This window comes from Oncorhynchus keta, chromosome 12 (genome assembly GCF_023373465.1).
Source record: "Oncorhynchus keta strain PuntledgeMale-10-30-2019 chromosome 12, Oket_V2, whole genome shotgun sequence".
Taxonomy (NCBI): domain Eukaryota; kingdom Metazoa; phylum Chordata; class Actinopteri; order Salmoniformes; family Salmonidae; genus Oncorhynchus; species Oncorhynchus keta.
Window position 1 is genome coordinate 26978588 of NC_068432.1, and position 14720 is coordinate 26993307.

At 42.5% G+C, this 14720-nt stretch overlaps 1 protein-coding gene across 5 annotated transcripts in view; it reads right to left on the reverse strand.

Annotated features, from left to right (window-relative positions):
• The window catches only part of LOC118391188 (glycerophosphodiester phosphodiesterase domain-containing protein 5-like), a 62098-nt gene extending 47533 nt beyond the window's left edge, over positions 1–14565 (reverse strand). The window contains exons 1-2 of one of the 5 annotated variants that reach the window (XM_052457919.1): positions 14410–14565; positions 13421–13503 (exon numbers count right to left, since the gene is read on the reverse strand). The gene's annotated coding sequence lies outside the window, so the exon portion shown is untranslated. The other 4 variants (XM_035782307.2, XM_035782305.2, XM_035782306.2 and 1 more) reach the window with 4 other exon arrangements.
• Positions 14566–14720: the final 155 nt, after the last annotated feature.

A 14720-nucleotide genomic window follows, 5' to 3' on the forward strand; every position in this document is an offset into this window, starting at 1 on the left:
ACTGAGTCAGGTTTGTAGGCCTCCTTGCTCACACATGCTTTTTCAGTTCTGTCAACACATTTTCTATGGGATTGAGGTCAGGGCTTTGTGATGGCCATCCAATACCTTGACTTGCTTGGGGTCAATGTCCATTTGGAAGACCCATTTGCGACCAAGCTTTAACTTCCTGACTGATGTCTTCAGATGTTGCTTCAATATATCCACATAATTTTTCTGCCTCATGATGCCATGTATTTTGTGAAGTGCACCAGTCCCTCCTGCAGCAAAGCACCCCCACAACATGATGCTGCCACCCCGTGCTTCATGGTTGGGATGGTGTTCTTCGGTTTGCAAGCCTCCCCCTTTTTCCTCCAAACATAACGATGGTCATTATGGCCAAACAGTTCTATTTTTGTTTCAGCAGACCAGAGGACATTTCTCCAAAAAGTGCGATATTTGTCCATATGTGCAGCTGCAAACTGTATTCTGGCTTTTTTATGTTGGTTTTGGAGAAGTGGCTTCTTCCTTGCTGAGCGGCCTTTCAGGTTATGTCGATATAAGACTTGTTTTACAGTGGCTATAGATACTTATGTACCTGTTTCCTCCAGCATCTTCACAAGATCCTTTGCGGTTGTTCTGGAATCGATTTCCACTTTTTGCACCAAAGTACGTACATCTCTAGTGGTATGACGGCTGCTTGTCCCATGGTGTTTATACTTGTGTACTATTGTTTGTACAGATGAACGTGATACCTTCAGGCATTTGGAAATTGCTCCCAAGGATAAACCAGAGTTGTGGAGGTCTACCATTTCTGAGGTCTTGGCTGATTTATTTTTATTTTCCCATGATGTCAAGCGAAGAGGCACTGAGTTTGAAGGTAGGCCTTGAAATACATCCACATGTACACCTCCAATTGATGTCAATTAGCAGTGGGGCAAATAAGTATTTAGTCAGCCACCAATTGTGCAAGTTCTCCGCCTGTAATTTCCATCATAGGTACACTTCAACTATGACAGACAGAATGAGAAAAAAAATCCAGAAAATCACATTGTAGGATTTTTAATGAATTAATTTGCAAATTATGGTGGAAAATAAGTATTTGGTCAATAACAAAAAGTTTCTCAATACTTTGTTATATACCCTTTGTTGGCAATGACAGAGGTCAAACGTTTTCTGTAAGTCTTCACAAGGTTTTCACACACTGTTGCTGGTATTATGGCCCATTTCTCCATGCAGAACTCCTCTAGAGCAGTGATGTTTTGGGGCTGTTGCTGGGCAACATGGACTTTCAGCTCCAAATATTTTCTATGGGGTTGAGATCTGGAGACTGGCTAGGCCACTCCAGGACCTTGAAATGCTTCTTACGAAGCCACTCCTTCGTTGCCCGGGCAGTGTGTTTGGGATCATTGTCATGCTGAAAGACCCACGTTTCCTCTTCAGTGCCCTTGCTGATGGAAGGAGGTTTTCACTCAAAATCTCACAATACATGGCCCCATTCATTCTTTCCTTTACACGGATCAGTTGTCCTGGTCCTTTTGCAGAAAAACAGCCCCAAAGCATGATGTGTTCACCCCCATGCTTCACAGTAGGTATGGTGTTCTTTGGATGCAACTCAGCATTCTTTGTCCTCCAAACACGACAAGTTTTTACCAAAAAGTTATATTTTGGTTTCATCTAACCATATGACATTCTCCTGATCTTCTTCTGGATCATCCAAATGCTCTCTGGCACTGCAGTTAAGAACGTCTGGCACTGCAGGATTTGAGTCCCTGGCGGCGTAGTGTGTTACTGTTGGTAGGCTTTGTTACTTTGGTCCCAGCTCTCTGCAGGTCATTCACTAGGTCCCCCCGTGTGGTTCTGGGATTTTTGCTCACCGTTCTTGTGATCATTTTGACCCCACGGGGTGAGATCTTGCGTGGAGCCCCAGATCGAGGGAGATTATCAGTGGTCTTGTATGTCTTCCATTTCCTAATAATTGCTCCCACAGTTGATTTCTTCAAACCAAGCTGCTTACCTATTGCAGATTCAGTCTTCCCAGGCTGGTGCAGGTCTACAATTTTGTTTCTGTTGTCCTTTGACAGCTCTTTGGTCTTGGCCATAGTGGAGTTTGGAGTGTGACTGCTTGAGGTTGTGGACAGGTGTCTTTTATATTGATAACAAGTTCAAACAGGTGCCATTAATACAGGTAACGAGTGGAGGACAGAGGAGCATCTTAAAGAAGAAGTTACGGGTCTGTGAGAGCCAGAAATCTTGCTTGTTTGTAGGTGACCAAATACTTATTTTCCACCATAATTTGCAAATAAATTCATAAAAAAATCCTACAATGTGATTTTCTGGATTGTTTTCTTTTTAAGTGGGAGAACTTGCACAGTTGGTGGCTGACTAAATACGTTTTTTGCCCCACTGTATATGACGTAATGACGCCATGGAAAACACATGCAACACAGCATTTCTAACCCAGCCCACAATGTCTGCTGTGTGGATCGAGCAGTAAACAAGTTGAGCAGTCATTTGAAAGAGTAATAAAATTCAGTGAGACAACTCTAATGCAATTCATTGCCCTTGACAATCAACAGTTCTCTGTCATGAGCGATGTTGGCTTTCCCCGACTGGTCGATCACCGGTACACACTACCAAGTGCGTTATTTTTCAGATGTTGCCCTACCGGAGTTACACAGTGATGCAGAAGTTTACAATTGGTGGATAATGTTAAAAAAGGTTGGAATGTGAAACAATGAAATGGGATATCAGTCTACTCGGTGACATCCACAGAACACAACTGTGAAGAGTTCACGCAAATTTTAGCATTGTAGCTCTAATCGCGAGACTGACTGTGAAATCACCTCCCCAGTCAGCCCATTATGTGTATTGACATTCATATTGCTCTGTACAACTTACCTAAGGATTGGGGATCAATGAAATGGGGTTTCAGTCTACTCAATACATTTTTCCCCAACGTCGTCCTCAGAGGTATCAGACTCCAAAACATCCACTCAGTATTGTTTTTCCTCTGGAATAGTGTTCAATACACATAGGTTGACAATAAATGTGGCTCAATTCACAGTTGTTTCAGAGTCCCGCAATATGCCCACAGTGCAATTCTAAAGTATAATACATCCAGTGTGATTTCAACAGATTTTTGCAAATTAAACAATTATTGTCTTCTGTTAATTTTATATAAACAACATTCCAACCTCGTTTAGCATGATCTATTCAATTATGGCATAATTCTACTATTTGTATTCATTTGTATCACATTCAATTTTAAAGGCTAACCGCAAAGTCCACTATTGTGGCTAATCCTTATTGTGGTTAGCTTCACATAGATGGGTCCGACCACCATTGATCAAATAAGACCTGTCTTATAAATTTGTTTTTTTTAAAGATGACACCAACTGTAGCTATATAGTTTGCTAACTTTACCAGCATCAGAGCATACATATTGATGAATCATTATGACATATGAAATGTGAGTGATAGTGTAATCAATGTGTAATAACTACGTAAAAAATGTATGAACACATTAAATTATTATGTGGCATGCAGTCATATTCAGGTCCTGATTGGTCAACAAGCTTATTTGACACGTCAAATAGTGTTATATACTGTATATATCTTGTGTTTGTGTTATTGGTCAAATAGTGTTATAGTGTTATATATTTTTTGACACACAAAGACCCAAATGGTGTTCCATAGAAATCCTGATTGAGAATGAAAAGACTGAACAAAGCAACAGCACAGCAAGTAAGTGAAAGAAATAAGTTTTGATTATGTTTTTCTGGTAATGGGGACATACGTAAATGACAACAAAATTATTTTTTGGTCAGTGGTGTGTGTGTGTGTGCGTGCGCGTGTGTAACCATTATTTAACTAGGCAAGTCAGTTAAGAACAAATTCTTATTCACAATGACGGCTTACCCCGGCAAAACCCGGGACAAAGCTGGGCCAATTGTGCGCCACCTTATTGGACTCCCAATCACGTCTGGATGTGATACAGCCTGGATTCGAACAAAAGACTGTAGTGACGCCTCTTGCACTGAGATGCAGTGCCTTAGACCACTGCGTCCATATGTTGTGTTAGCTTTTTAATTGTACTAGAATGCAAAAAAAGGCCGCAAGAACGTTTAATATTGGTTATCGGTATTGGTTTAATTTGGCAATGAAAATATCAGATATAGGTATCGACCAAAAATGTCATATTGGTGCATCACTAATTCAGACCCTTTGCTATGAGACTCGAAATTGAGCTCAGGTGCATCCTGTTTCCATTGATCATCCTTGAGATGTTTCTACAACTTGATTGGAGCCCACCTGTGGTAAATTCAATTAACTGGACATGATTGGGAAAGGCACACGCCTGTCTATATAAGGTCCCACAGTTGACAGCACAAGTCAGAGCAAAAACCAAGCCATGAGGTCGAAGGAATTGTCCGTAGAGCTACAACACTGGATAGTTTTGATTAACAGATCTGGGGAAGGGTTCCAAAAAATGTCTGCAGCATTGCAGATCCCCAAGAACACGGTGGCCTCCATCACTCTTAAATGGAAGAAGTTTGGAACCACCAGGACTCTTCCTAGAGCTGGCTGCCCGGCCAAAATGAGCAATCAGAAGAGAAGGGCCTTGGTCAAGGAGGGGACCAAGAACCGATGGTCACTCTGACAGAGCTCCAGAGTTCTTCTGTGGAGATGGGAGAACCTTTCAGATGGATAACCAGCTCTGCAGCACTCCACCAATCAGGCCTTTATGGTAGAGCGGCACAACGGAAGCCATTTGTCAGTAAAAGGCACATGACAGCCTGCTTGGAGTTTGCCAAGAGGCACCTAAAGGATTCTTTGGTGTGATGAAATCAAGGTTGAACTGTTTGGCCTTAATGCCAAGCGTCACGTTTGGAAGAAACCTTGCACCTCCCCTACGGTGAAGCATGGTGGTGGCAGCATCATGCTGTAGGATGTTTTTCAGCGGCAGGGACTGGGAGACTAGTCAGGATTGAGGGAAAGATGAACAGAGCAAAGTACAGATAAATGCTTGATGAGGTCCTGCTCCAGTGCACTCAGGACCTCAGACAGGGCTACGGTTCACCTTCCAACAGGACACCGACCCGAAGCACACAGTCAAGACAATGCAGGAGTGGTTTTGGGACAAGTCTCTGAGTGTTCCTGAGTGACATCTCCGGAGAGACCTGAAAATAACTGACGTTCCCATCCAACCTGACAGAGCTTGAGAGGATCTGCAGAGAAGAATGGGAAACTCCCCAAATACTGGTGTGCCAAGCTTGTAGGGTCATACCCAAGAAGACATGAGGTTGTAATCGCAGCTAAAAGGTGCTTCAACAAAGTACAAAGTAAAGGGTCTGAATACTTATGTAAATGTAACATTTCAGTTGTTTATTTTGAATAAATTTGCAAACATTTCCAAAAAAGTTTTTGCTTTGTCATTATGTGGTATTGTGTGTAGATTAGAGGGGGAATAAACAATTGAATCAATTTTAGAATAAAGAAAAGTCAAGGGGTCTGAATACTTTCCAAATGCACTGTATAGTGTGCCTGAATTTGTCCAATAGAACCTCTCGTTTGCAACCCTATATCAGCTAGATGTAGGCAAGAGTGTGCAAGGCAGTATTGAATTAGTCACTGTCTGTCACCTTGATTACTCCAAATTTTCTCTCGCCCTGTGCACCTACAGTACGTTGTAAACTTTAAATCAGAGCCCTAGCCTAGAGCAGCTCACCATGCTGGGCGAGCTGAGCCGTGGGCACCCTGCCAGAGTCCACACCCTGGACGGGCCCCCAGGAGAGGGTTATGCAGGGACGCCCAGCCCTCCATCACAAGGGAAATATTTTACCCAGGTCAGGTCACCCATCCCCCTATTGACACACTGTGCCTTTTCAGAACAAGAAATCTGATGACAGATTAAATGTTTATCCCTGTTAGGCTGTTCCATTCAAATGAATAGTTGAACACAAAAGGAAAAGCCAGCAGCTAGCTGCAAAAGGAATGAAGTTTTTTAAAAACACTCATACCTTTCAATAAATCAAACTGCCTTGAACAGAGACAAAGTCAGACAGATAATTATTTCTGTCAATATTCCCTTAATGAGTTCAAATCAAATGTTATTTGTAACATGCGCCGAATACAAAAGGTGTAGACCTGACAGTGAAATACGTACTTACAAGCCCTTAACTAACAATGCTGTTCAAGAAATAGAGTTAAGAAAATATTTACTAAACATCTAAATCACATCAAAAAGTAACAAGAAAATGACATAACAATAATGAAGCTATATTTATTTTATTTGACTTTAATTTAACTAGGCAAGTCAGTTAAGAACAAATTCTTATTTACAACAACGGCCTACCAGAGGGCCTCCTGCAGGGACGGGGGCCTGGGATTTAAAAATAAATACAATATACATATCGGACAAAACACATCACAACAAGGAAGACAACACAACACTACATAAAGAAAGACCTAAGACAACAAAATAGCAAGGCAGCAACACATGACAACAAAACATGGTACACACATTATTGGGCACAGACAACAGCACAAAGGGCAAGAAGGTAGAGACAACAATACATCACACAACCACAACTGTCAGTAAGAGTGTCCATGATTGAGTCTTTGAATGAAGAGATTGAGATAAAACTGTCCAGTTCGAGTGTTTGTTGGAGCTCGTGAAAAGAGGAGCAACCCAGGGACCCAGGGATGTGTGTGCTTTGGGGAGCTTTAACAGAATGTGACTGGCAGAACGGGTGTTGTATGAGGAGGATGAGGGCTGCAGTAAATATCTCAGATAGGGGGACTGAGGCCTAAGAGGATTTTAAACATAGGCATCAACCAGTGTGTCTTGCAACGGGTATACAGATATGCACAGTTTACAGAGGAGTATAGTGCAGTGAAGGGACCTACAAGGAGCATTGGTGACAAATCTGATGGCCGAATGGTAAACCGTTCGAGAGCACCTTACCTGCCAATCTATAAATTATGTCTTCAAAATCTAGCATGGGTAGGATGGTCATCTGAATCAGGGTTAGTTCAGCAGCTGGGCTGAAAGAGGAGTGATTACAATAGAGGAAACCAAGTCTAGATTCAACTTTAGCCTGCAGCTTTGATATGTGCTGAGAGAAGGACTAGCCATACTCCCAAGTACTTGTATGAGGTGTCTACCTCAAGCTCTAAACCCTCAGAGGTAGTAATAACACCTGTGGGAAGAGGGACATTCTTCTTACCAAACCACATGGCCTGTTTTGGAGGTGTTCAGAACAAGGTTAATGGTGGAGAAAGCTTGTTGGACACCAAGAAAGCTTTGTTGTAGAGGATTTAACACAAAATCCGGGGAGGGGCCAGTTGAGTATAAGACTGTATCATATGTAAATAAATGGATGAGAGAGCTTCCTACCGCCTGAGCTATGTTGTCGGTGTAAATTTCTACCGTATCAAATGCTTTGGCCAATATACAGGGGGTACCGGTAGCAAGTCAGGTTAGTCGAGGTAAATCCTGGATGTCAGAATGCTTGGCCCCAGTGATTTACTGGGCTGTATGCACTATCCTCTGTAGCGCCTAATGGTCAGATGCCAAGCAGTTGCCAAACCACGTGGTGATGCAAGTGGTGATGTCAGGATGCTCTCGATGGTACAGCTTTCAAACCTTTTGAAGATCTGGGGATCCATGACAAATATTTTCAGTCTCCTGTATGGGAAAAGGTGTTGTCGTGCCCTCTTCACAACTCTCTTGATGTGTTAGGACCATGATCGTTTGTTGGTGATCTGGACAGTAAGGAACTTGAAACTCTTGACCCCGCTCCACTTCAACCCCATCGATGTTAATGGGGGGCCTGTTCAGCCCTCCTTTTGCTATAGTCCACGATCAGCTCCTACATCTTGCTCACATTGAGGGAGAGGTTGTTGTCCTGGCACCACACTGCCAGGTCTCTGACCTCCTCCCTATAGTCTGTCTCATCGTTGTCTGTGATCGGGTCTACCACTGTTTTGTCGTCAGCAAACTTAATGATGGTGTTGAGCGGCGTGCTTGGCCACACAGTCGTGGGTGAACAGGGAGTACAGGTGGGGACTAAGCACACACCCCTCCTGTACGAAGCACGCACCCCTCCTGGGTCTCTGACCATTCTTTCAAAGCACTTCATGGCGACCGACGTGAGTGCCACGGGCGGTAAACATTTAGGCAGGTTACCTTTGTTTTCTTTAGCACAGGGACTATGGTGATCTGTTTGAAACATGTAGGTATTACAGACTCGGTCAGGGAGAGGTTGAATGTCAGTGAAGACACTTGTCAGTTGGTCCACACATGCTTTGAGTACACGTCCTGGTAATCCGTCTGGCCCCGCAGCTTTGCGAATGTTGACCTGTTTAAAAGGTCTTGCTCACATTGGCTACGGATAGGGTGATCACACAGTCGACTGGAACAGCTTGTGTTCTCATGCATGCTTCAGTGTTGCTTGCCTCAAAGCAAGCATAAAAAGCATTTAGCTCGTCTGGTAGGCTCGCGTCACTCGCGGCTGTAGTCCGTATTATTTTTCAAGCCCTGCCACATCCGACAAGTGTCAGGGCTGGTGTAATAGGATTCAATCTTAGTAATATATTGACATTTTGCCTGTTTGATGGTTTGTCTGAGGGCATAGCGGGATTTCTTATAAGCGTCCGGATTAGTGTCCTGCTCATTGAAAACGGCAGCTTTATCCTTTAGCTCAGTATGGATCTTGCCTGTATTGCATGGCTTCTGGTTGGGAAATGTACATACGGTCACTGTGGGGACAATGTCGTCGATGCACTTATTGATGAAGCCGGTGACTGAGGTGGTATACTCCTTAATGCCGTTGGATGAATCCCGGAACGTATTCCAGTCTGTGCTAGCAAAACAGTCCTGTAGCGTAACATCCACGTCATCTGACCATTTCCATATTGAGCAAGTCACTGGTACGTCCTGCTTTTGCTTGTAAGTAGGAATCAGGAGGATGAATGTCAGATTTTCCAAATAGAGGACGATGGAGAGCTTTGTATGCGTCTCTGTGTGTGAAGTAAAGGTGGTCTAGAATTTTTTTTCCCTCTGGTTGAACATGTGACATGCTGGTAGAAATTAGGTAAAAAGGCCAGCATTAAAGTCCCTAGCCACTAGGAGTGCCGCTTCTGGATGAGGATTTTCTTGTTTGCGCATGGCCTTATACAGCTTGTTGAGTGCAGTCTTAGTGCCAGCATCGATTTGTGGTGGTAAATAGACGGCTATGAATACTATAGATGAGAACTCTCTCAGTAGAAAGAGTGGTCAACAGCTTATAATGAGGTATTCTACCTCAGGCGAGCAATACCTTGAGACTTCTTTAATAATAGACATCGCGCACCAGCAGTTATTGACAAATAGACACACAACCCCGCCCCTCGTCTTACCAGACGTAGCTGCTCTGTTCTGCCAATGCACGGAGATTCCGATTCATTGTTTAGCCACGTCTCGGTGAAACATAAGATATTACCGTTTTTAATGTCCAGTTGGTAGGATAGTCTTAATCGTAGATCATCCAATTTGTTTTCCAATGATTGCACATTCGCCAATAATACGGAGGGTAATGTGTGGTTTACCTACTCGTCGGGGAATTCTTCAAGCACTCCTTGGGGTTCAACATACAATACTGCCAATGGTTGATTCAGTTAACTGGAGAAATATCTATAACAAAGCCCTTTAAGCTTTTTGGAATGTAACTTTTACCCTGGGCAGGAAAATATCCCAGGTAGTAAGACTTCAGAGGCCTTTAAGGGATTGCTGCAGGGAGTTTCATAACTGGCGCCTTACTGTAGCTGAGGAACAAGTGTCCCAGGGGCAAACAGAGAAAAGCAAAGCAACCCGAAACAAGACAAAACTAACAAAGCAAAACAACCTGAAACAAGACAAGAGACAGGGCGGTGTGTATCACAAAACAACTGGCAAATCAAATAACAGAGAAGGGCGTAGTCCCCTTTGGGAATTAGTCCTAAATTGTATAAATTGTTAAAAACTAGAGAAACAGTCGCAGGTGTGGGGATGCTGTGCAATGTTGGTTTCTCTATTTTTCCATGGAAAAAGATACAACAATTCTATAAGCCACTGCAAATGTCTGTCAACACACTATCAGACGGCACTGTCTAGTTCCACCTGTGAGAGATGGAGAAATCAGTCTGGTTGTCTGTTTGTTGACCGGAGTGTCTTCAACACCCGTTGTTTTAACGCGTCCCCCTAGCAACTTGTAATAACCATGCAAAAGAGCCACCCAACTGACTGGCCCCTAAATGTCTTGTGACATCTTTCATCAACAGTCTCCTCTCAGCTGTTTGTGGTTATCTGTCCATAGCCAGAGGGACTGAACTGAAGAGACAGGACTTCCTTCCTGTTGGGGTGTCATTATGTCTTTCCTCTGAGTCTGGCTTTCCTGGTCAAAATATCTACCACACTCCATCTCAATCATCTCAAGTTGCTTCCTCTGCTCATCTCCTGTTTGGGTCTGCTTTCTTTGAAGCTACCAACCAACACTGCTACATCTCAATAATCTAAAGTGGCTTCCTCTCCTTGTCTCCTTTTTTAGTTTGCTTTCCTTGATGCTACCTACCAACATGGTTGCATCTTAATCATCTAAAGTGGCTTCCTCGTCTCCATCTGCACTAGTATGAGAAGACAAGCCAAGTAAAATCCTTACAGCAGAGGGACTTGTTTTCTTCTGTCCAGCATGCGGGTAAAGGAGGGGAGACAAGGAGAGTGAATCTGTTTAGATTATTTGAGAGGCTGCCCACAACAACCTGATAAGACTTCTCTAGGTTTCTCTCTCTGTGTCTCACTTCTTTGCCAAATCTGTTCTAGAACCATCCTCTCAGACGATAGCATTGTTCTAGATTTGGCTTCTCAGATGAGAGCACATGTCAAAGTTACCGTTGTCATTAGAATCATCAGCTCATGGTTATTCATAGAATAATCCACCGAGTCTCTGCCATGGATATATATAAAATTAGCTCTTTATATTGGTCAGTGTTACTTATCTCCAGGCTCCCTCATCATTCATTCATTCCCTCATGAAAAATATATTACATTAGTTATTCATTCCTGGATCTCTCATTCAGTGTATTCACCTCCCCACAATAGGGTTTTCATTAGAGCAATGTTCTCATGATAGCTACTCATCAAAGGGGTGGGAAGACATTGAACATTTACTAACACTGCCCTCATTAAAACCATAGGTTCAAATATGACTCCATGTGAAATCAATCATCGCTGAGGTTGCTGGTGCCAGAAATAGACTTTGCTGACGCTGTGTTATGTACCTGACATTATCAGGTAGTGGGTGGATGTGGCTTTAAGCTGATTGAGATGTCCCTTAGTAGCAACGCTGTGTAACCTCTTGGCCTTCATTTGATCATTCATGCAGAGTCTGCCACGTTGAGGCCAAATCATTGTTTCATTAATGATGATTCAGACCTGACAGATAATAACCTCATGATGACGTAGGTTGGGAAAGGCAGGGTAAGATACAGACTGGAAAGTGTTGTTACAAAAGCACTGGCTCTACACTCTTAGAAAAAAACGGTGCTATCTAGAACCTAAAGGGTTCTTTGGCTGTCCCCTGAGGAGAACCCTTTGAATAACTATTTTTGGTTCAAGGTAGAACCCTTTTTGTTCCAGGTAGAACCATATTGGTTCCAGGTAGAACCTTTTCCACAGAGGGTTTTACATGGAACCCAAAATGTTTCAACCTGGAACCAAAAAGGTTCTCCATGGAACCAAAAAGAGATCTCATATGGGGACAACCAAAGAACCCTGTTGGAACCCTTTTGTCTAAAAGTATAGTCTCTCGACCAGATTCTCAAAGGCAAAAATGTCAACTTAATTAACCCAATGAATTAAAATGGAGATCCTAGAGTTGCTTATGACTGAGATGTGCCCTGGTGCAATTTGTTGCTGTGATTACTAGAGCCCATCCCAACCTTCTCTCTAAAACTATTGACGGATCTGGTACAGGACAAAGATAGGAAGAGATCCATATCACAACCTGGTTGGCCAACACCTGCTGAAAATATTTCAGGCAGTCTTCGGGCTCCCGAGTGGTGCAGCGGTCTAAGGCACTGCATCTCAGCGCTAGAGGCTTCACTAGAGACCCTGGTTCGATTCCAGGCTGTGTCACAACCGGCTGTGATTGGGAGTCCCATAGGGTGGCACACAACTGGCCTAGTGTCGTCCGGGTTAGGGTTTGGCCCGGGGTAGGCAGTCATTGTAAATAAGAATTTGTTCTTAACTGAATTTCCTAGTTAAATAAAGGTTCAATAAATATAAATAATAACCTGTCAAAATAGGTCTCAATATTCATTGTATTAAAACACAAAGCTAAATGTGTGCATTCACAAATGTTGATCTTCTCTCAGAAATCATAATCTCTATGACAGGCCCAAGCTAGACAGACAGATAATAGCAGCCCAGAGATGTCTTTGCTGGCCCAATCCTATATGGCAGAGGACCCAAATGTAACTATGAGCCATTTCTTCATTTGGCCTTGAATTTAACTCTCAATCAAGAGATATGAGTTGGGAAACAGTTTGCATAAAGTTGCCCTTCTGCAATCTGTAACTATATAGTCTAATTACCCAGCTAGTACTACACTGTAATTGCAGACACAGTGTATGAAACAACTAATTAAACTAGAATTGAAGCAAGTGGCCAAGTACTTTCTGCATTGGTCACTAGTACAGTTACTGTGTAGTTATTTGGTAATTACGCAAGTTAATTCAATTTCTATTTAACTAGGCATCAGTGCAACTTAATGTAAGGATGACCAGGAATTTTAGGCTACAGTGAGAAATAATACTGTAAGGTATGATGATGTTGATGTGATAGAGAACAAAAATCATATTTAAACTGTCCAGGTCTGGTCAGCCACTGTGAGCTACTTTACCTGTGCCAATTAACATGTTTTATATACATTATACAGATATATATTTTATCTACCCAGTTAGCCAAAAATAAATACAACTTTCTGGTCATCATGGTCTCATTGCGTCTCATGAAACGATAGCAGGGAAACAAGGCACTTCACACAGGTCAAGAGACTATGTGACAGCGATCGGATTATATGAAACGTAATCCGTTAACCTGCGCACAATGTCAACACTCACCTTCCCTCCACGGCGGTGTATCTTCTCCAAAGCAAAACGTATAAAACAGGTTCCTGTCTGTCACAGATATGTTCTTGTGAGATTAGGCTACACCAATACTTGTCCCCTCTTTGAAGTTATTACAGATTCAAACTTCAAATGATACGCAAATGTGTGGTTTCTGGTTATGTTGGCAACCCATCTAATGGCAAAGCATCACACGAATTAAACTAAACGCAGCGAGAATTATATTTCAACTGACAATGTCCGAAGTTATTTTTCCTTAAATCCCAAGAAAATTACTCACAGGACTGTGACTCACCGACACACTTCGCAGATCAGGAGAGAACCTTAATCCATTCGACACGGTGTGGGTGGAGCTACAGTGTATCCTCTGCATTTGCCCTGGTTCGGAGTAGAGGGCGTTAGAAACTAGTGACACAATGAGCATCGGAGGTATGATCAACTGAATCAGGTCTACACGTTGGATAGGTAAATAAAAGTGCACACTGTAAACGTCATATTCCAATAATGACTAAATAACGCAATTATTTTTTCCATAGGTTCCCTACAAGGATCATATTCCTAATCAGGTCCAGATTAATCCAGGCCCGTGGGAGGCCCAAAGAGGCAGCTAAAAATAAAAATAAATGTTAAACTAATACATCAAGAATATAACAGTGAGTGTAAAAAAAACATTACAAACATGCTATTTCCATGGAATAAACTGAGCAGATGATTCCAGGTGAAAACGAGAATCCCTTATTGATGTCACCTGTTAAATCCACTTCAATCAGTGTAGATGAAGGGGAGGAGACAGGCTAAAGAAGGATTATTAAACTTTGAGACAATTGAGACATTGGTTGAGAATGTGTGCCATTCAGAGAGTGAATGGGCAAGACCAAGGATTGAAGTGCCTTTTCACACTCAACAGTTTCCCGGGTGTATCAAGAATAGTCCACTTCACACAACTGTGGGAAGAATTGGACTCAACATGGGGCAGCATTAATGTGAAACGTTTCCAGCACCTTCTAGAGTCCATGCCCGATGAATTGGGGCAGTTCTGAGGGCAAACAATGTACAACTCAATATTAGGAAGGTGCTTTGAACACTTAGTGTATGTATCATATACAGTTGAAGTCAGAAGTTTACATACACTTAGGTTGGAGTCATTAAAACTCGTTTTTCAACCACTCCAACAATTTCTTGTTAACAATCTATAGTTTTGGCAAGTCGGTTAGGACATCTACTTTGTGCATGGCACAAGTAATTTTTTTCAACAATTGTTTACAGACAAATTATTTAACTTACAATTCACTCCATCACAATTCCAGTGCATCAGAAGTTTACATAAACTAAGTTAACTGTGTCTTTAAACAGCTTGGCAAATTCCAGAACAATGCCATGGCTTTAGAAGCTTCTGATAGGCTAATTGACATCAATTGAGTCAATTGGAGGTGTACCTGTGGGTGTATTTCAAGGCCTACTGTCACCACTCGTGGTCGTTGTCACCGGCCTACTAGCTACCACCGACCCCTTTTCTGTTGTTTTTGTCTGATTAGTAACACCTGTTTCTTGTTTAGGTTTAGTTGGGCTTTTAAGCTGCTCGTGGGCCTGCCTGC